This window comes from Vulpes vulpes, unplaced genomic scaffold, assembly GCF_048418805.1.
Source record: "Vulpes vulpes isolate BD-2025 unplaced genomic scaffold, VulVul3 u000000652, whole genome shotgun sequence".
Taxonomy (NCBI): Eukaryota; Metazoa; Chordata; class Mammalia; order Carnivora; family Canidae; genus Vulpes; species Vulpes vulpes.
In genome coordinates, this window is record NW_027325771.1 from 263,351 (window position 1) to 269,002 (window position 5,652).

Here is a 5,652-nt window from a genome sequence, read left to right on the forward strand (position 1 = left end):
AAAGCACCAAGAGACAAGAAATCCCTGACTTTCATGGGGAGGAGTATTAGGGTAACAGCAGACCTCTCCACAGAGACCTGGCAGGCCAGAAAGTGCTGGCAGCATATATTCAGGGTCCTAAATGAGAAGAACATGCAGCCAAGAATACTTTATCCAGCAAGGCTCTCATTCAAAATGGAAGGGGAGATAAAGAGCTTCCAAGACAGGCAGGAACTGAAAGAATATGTGACCTCCAAACCAGCTCTGCAAGAAATTTGAAGGGGGATTCTTAAAATTCCCCTTTAAGAGGAAGTCCAGTGGAACAATCCACAAAAACAAGGACTGAATAGATATCATGAGGACACTAAACTCATATCTGTCGATAGTAAATCTGAACGTGAACGGGATTAATGACCCCATCAAAAGGCACAGGGTATCAGACTGGATAAAAAATCAGGACCCATCTATTTGCTGTCTACAAGAGACTCATTTTAGACAGAAGGACACGTACAGCCTGAAAAAAAAAGGTTGGAGAACCATTTACCATTCAAATGGTCCTCAAAAGAAGGCAGCGGTAGCAATCCTTATATCAGATAAACTAAAATTTACCCCGAAGACTGTAGTGAGAGATGAAGAGGGATACTATCTCATACTTAAAGGATCTATCCAACAAGACGACTTAACAATCCTCAATATATATGCCCCGAATGTGGGAGCTGCCAAACATTTAAACCAATTAATAACCAAAGTGAAGAAATACTAAGATAATAATAAACTTATACTTGGTGACTTTAATGTAGCTCTTTCTACCCTCGATAGGTCTTCTAAGCACAACATCTCCAAAGAAACAAGATCTTTAAATGATACACTGGACCAGATGGATTTCACAGATATCTACAGAACTTTACATCCAAACTCAACTGAATACACATTCTTCTCAAGTGCACACGGAACTTTCTCCAGAATAGACCACATTCTGGGTCACAAATCAGGTCTGAATTGATACCAAAAGATTGGGATCGTCCCCTGCATATGCTCAGACCATAATGCCTTGAAATTAGAACCAAATACAACAAGAAGTTTAGAAGGACCTCAAACACGTGGAGGTTAAGGACCATCCTGCTAAAAGACGAAAGGGTCAACCAGGAAATTAGGGAAGAATTAAAAAGATTCATGGAAACTAATGAGAATGAAGATACAACCGTTCAAAATCTTTGGGATGCAGCAAAGCAGTCCTGAAGGGGAAATACATCACAATACAAGCATCCATTCAAAAACTGGAAAGAACTCAAATACAAAAGCCAGCCTTACACATAAAGGAGCTAGAAAAAAAAACAGTAGATAGATCCTACACCCAGCAGAAGAAAAGAGTTAATTAAAATTCGAGCAAAACTCAACGAAATCGAGACCAGAAGAACTGTGGAACAGATCAACAGAACCAGGAGTTGGTTCTTTGAAAAAATTAATAAGATAGATACACCATTAGCCAGCCTTATTCAAAAGAAGAGAGAGAAGACTCAAATTAATAAAATCATGAATGAGAAAGGAGAGATCACTACCAACACCAAGGAAATACAAACGATTTTAAAAACTTATTATGAACAGCTATACGCCAATGAATTAGGCAATCGAGAAGAACTGGACCAATTCCTGGAAAGCCACAAACTACCAAAACTGGAACAGGAAGAAATAGAAAACCTGAACAGGCCAATAACCAAGGAGGAAATTGAAGCAGTCATCAAAAACCTCCCAAGACACAAGAGTCCAGGGCCAGATGGCTTCCAGGGGGATTCTATCAAACGTTTAAAGGAGAAATCATGCCTATTTTACAAAAGCTGTTTGGAAAGATAGAAAGAGATGGAGTACTTCCAAATTCGTTCTATGAGGCCAGCATCACCTTAAATCCAAAACCAGACAAAGACCCCACCAAAAAGGAGAATTACAGACCAATATCCCTGATGAACATGGATGCAAAAATTCTCAACAAGAGACTAGCCAATAGGATCCAACAGCACATTAAGAAAATTATTCACCATGACCAAGTAGGATTTATCCCCGGGACACAAGGCTGGTTCAACACTCATAAAACGATCAATATGATTCATTATATCAGCAAGAGAAAAACAAAGAACCATATGATCCTCTCATTAGATGCAGAGAAAGCATTTGACAAAATACAGCATCCATTCCTGGTCAAAACTCTTCAGAGTGTAGGGATAGAGGGAACATTCCTCGACATCTTAAAAGCCATCTACGAGAAGCCCACAGCAAATATCATTCTCAATGGGGAAGCACTGGGAGCCTTTCCCCTAAGATCAGGAACAAGACAGGGATGTCCACTCTCACCACTGCTATTCAACATAGTACTGGAAGTCCTAGCCTCAGCAATCAGACAACAAAAAGACATTAAAGGCATTCAAACTGGCAAAGAAGAAGTCAAACTCTCCCTCTTCGCCAATGACATGATAGTCTACATAGAAAACCCAAAAGCCTCCACCCCAAGATTGCTAGAACTCATACAGCAATTTGGCAGCGTGGCAGGATACAAAATCAATGCCCAGAAGTCAGTGGCATTTCTGTACACTAATAATGAGACTGAAGAAAGAGAAATTAAGGAGTCAATCCCATTTACAATTGCACCCAAAAGCATAAAATACCTCGGAATAAACCTAACCAAAGAGGTAAAGGATCTATACCCTAAAAACTATAGAACACTTCTGAAAGAAATTGAGGAAGACACAAAGAGATGGAAAAATATTCCATGCCAATGGATTGGCAGAATTAATATTGTGAAAATGTCAAGGTTACCCAGGGCAATTTACATGTTTAATGCAATCCCTATCAAAATACCATGGACTTTCTTCAGAGAGTTAGAACAAATTATTTTAAGATTTGTGTGGAATCAGAAGACCCCAAATAGCCAGGGGAATTTTAAAAAAGAAAACCATAGCTGGGGGCATCACAATGCCAGATTTCAGGTTGTACTACAAAGTTGTGGTCATCAAGACAGTGTGGTACTGGCACAAAAACAGACACATATATCAGTGGAACAGAATCAATGGTCCCAAAAGTGGACCCTGAACTTTATGGTCAACTAATATTCGACAAAGGAGGAAAGACTATCCATTGGAAGAAAGACAGTCTCTTCAATAAATGATGCTGGGAAAATAGGACATCCACATGCAGAAGAATGAAACTGGACCACTCTCTTTCACCATACACAAAGATAAACTCAAAATGGATGAGAGATCTAAATGTGAGACAAGAGTCCATCAAAATCCTAGAGGAGAACACAGGCAACACCCTTTTTGAACTCAGCCACAGTAACGTCTTGCAAGATACATCCATGAAGGCAAAAGAAACAAAAGCAAAAATGAACTATTGGGACTTCATCAAGATAAGAAGCTTTTGCACAGCAAAGGATACAGTCAACAAAACTAAAAGACAACCTACAGAATGGGAGAAGATATTTGCAAATGAGGTGTCAGATAAAGGGCTAGTTTCCAAGATCTATGAAGAACTTCTTAAACTCAACACCAACGAAACAAACAATCCAATCATGAAATGGGCAAAAGACATGAAGAGAAATCTCACAGAGGAAGACATGGACATGGCCAACATGCACATGAGAAAATGCTCCGCATCACTTGCCATCAGGAAAATACAAATCAAAACCACAATGAGATACCACCTCACACCAGTGAGAATGGGGAAAATTAGCAAGGCAGGAACCCACAAATGTTGGAGAGGATGCAGAGAAAAGGGAAGCCTCTTACACTGTTGGTGGGAATGTGAACTGGTGCAGCCACTCTGGAAAACTGTGTGGAGGTTCCTCAAAGAGTTAAAAATAGACCTGACCTACGACCCAACAATTGCACTATTGGGGATTTACCCCAAAGATTCAGATGCAATGAAACGTCGGGACACCTGCACCCTGATGTTTCTAGCAGCAATGGCCACAATAGCCAAACTGTGGAAAGAGCCTCGGTGTCCATCGAAAGATGAATGGATAAAGAAGATGTGGTTTATGTATACAATGGAATATTACTCAGCCATTAGAAACGACAAATACCCACCATTTGCTTCAACGTGGATGGAACTGGAGGGTATTATGCTGAGTGAAGTAAGTCAATCGGAGAAGGACAAACAGTGTATGTTCTCATTCATTTGGGGAATATAAATAACAGTGAAAGGGAATATAAGGGAAGGGAGAAGAAAAAAGACTCCTAACTCGGGGAAACAAACTAGGGGTTGTGGAAGGGGAGGAGGGTGGGGGGTAGGGGTGAATGGGTGATGGGCCCTGAATGGGGCACTGGATGGGATGAGCACTGGGTGTTATTCTGTATGTTCGTAAATTGAACACCAATAAAAAAATAATTTATATATATTTATATATATAAATTTTAAATAATTTATTTAAAAATAATACCATAAAATTAGGCAAAATAATAATAATTTACTATTGGTTCCTGTGCATATTGTTTTCTCAATATTTTTACCAGAGCAGAAGCATATCAAGAGGTCAAGATTGAAAACCGTACAACTGTGACAGTATTTATATTAGCAGGATTGATGGAGGACCCAAAACTGAAGATTGTGCTATTTGTCTTCCTGCTCCTCACCTTCTTGCTAAGCATCTCAGGCAACTTAGTTATTATTACCCTCACTTTGCTGGACTCACATCTCAAGACCCCTATGTATTTCTTCGAAATTTTTCTTTCTTAGAAATTTCTTATACGACCGTCTGCATCCCCAAATTGCTTGTAAGCATGGCAACTGGTGACAAAACCATTTCTTATAACTGTGTGCAACTCAGTTGCTTTGCCTTCCTTCTTGAAGCATCTGAATGTTACCTCCTGGCTGTCATGTCCTACAATCGTTATGTCGCCATCTGCAAGCCCCTGCATTACACAACCATTATGAGCAGCAAAATCTGTATCCAGCTAGTCCTTAGCTCTTGGATCACTGGTTTCCTCATCATCTTTCCAGGACTCATTTTAGGCTTAAGCCTGGACTTCTGTGATTCCAATGTCATTGATCATTTCTACTGTGACACTGCTCCCCTCCTGCAGATCTCCTGCACAGACAGACACGTGTTGGAAATGATGAATTTCATCTTAGCTTTGGTGACTCTGCTGGTCACTTTGGCATTAGTAATTCTATCATACACATATATTGCCCTGACAATTTAAAAAATTCCTTCTGCCAACCAGAGAAAAAATCTTTCTCCACCTGTTCTTCTCACATGATTGTCATATCCCTCTCATATGGCAGCTGCATCTTTATGTACCTTAAACCCTCAGTCAAACAGAGGATATCCTTGATGAAGGGAGTGGCAGTTCTCAATACTTCTGTTGCTCCACTTTTGAATCCCTTTATTTATACTCTAAGGAAACAGCACGTGAAGCAAGCATTTTATTTTTCTGTTCCATTGTAAGCATTCTCAATTTTTAAAAATATTTTTTAAAAATATTTTTCTTATTTATTCATGAGAGACACACAGAGAGGGGCAGAAACACAGGAAGAGAGAGAAGCAGGCTCCCCTTTGGGAGTCTGATTCAGGACTAGATCCCAGGACCCCGGGATCACACCTTGAGCTGAAAGCAGATGCCCAACCACTGAGACACCCAGGCATCCCAACATTCTCAAATTTGACTCATTTCTTCTCTGCTT

The 5,652-nt window shown here is 39.9% G+C and overlaps 1 pseudogene; it reads left to right on the forward strand.

Annotated features, from left to right (window-relative positions):
* Positions 1 to 334: 334 nt before the first annotated feature.
* Positions 335 to 5,416, forward strand: LOC112908261 (olfactory receptor 6C74-like; annotated as a pseudogene).
* The last annotated feature ends 236 nt before the right edge of the window (positions 5,417 to 5,652 follow it).